We start from the raw sequence: 616 nt of genomic DNA on the forward strand, positions 1-616 counted from the left end.
CTGTGGTGGACAAAATGTTTGACAGAAATAGAGAAAATGTTATTTCATGTCATTTGTTTGACTTTTGTTGTAGAAAGTTAAGATGTTTCGTCGGCATGCGATGTATCTGGGAGAATACGACGGCCGTGGGCGGAGTTCCTTTAGCCATCAGTATTGTTAACTTTAGCTAACTAGTGTGCTAACATAGCTTATAAGACTAGTGTCAATCTCACTTTGGCCATACAAATATGATAGGTCCTGCATTATATTGATATTATACTTTATATACATTGAACTTTAAAATAACATTTTCTTAAGATGGAAACGATATCGGTCTCCATCCAGCAGATGTGGTGATCTGATTTGCCTTGACATGAATGATTCAAAAAACATGAAACATGGTGAAAACCCTTTTTGTCTATGTTGGCACTCTTTCCCTTAAACAAAAAAAGCCCACCTCGAAGGGGAAACAGTTAAGAGCTCACTAAATGAAACAGCTTTTTTTGGTTAATCTTTAAAAAATGTAAAGTGTGAAAATGTCTGTGCTCTTCCCCTCCAGACCTTATTAGGTCACCTTTTAACCTAATAAAAGCAAAATATTGATCTGAACTGAACAAGAATAAACCCATGGCATGAG

Source organism: Oreochromis niloticus, linkage group LG6 (genome assembly GCF_001858045.2).
Source record: "Oreochromis niloticus isolate F11D_XX linkage group LG6, O_niloticus_UMD_NMBU, whole genome shotgun sequence".
NCBI classification, from domain to species: domain Eukaryota; kingdom Metazoa; phylum Chordata; class Actinopteri; order Cichliformes; family Cichlidae; genus Oreochromis; species Oreochromis niloticus.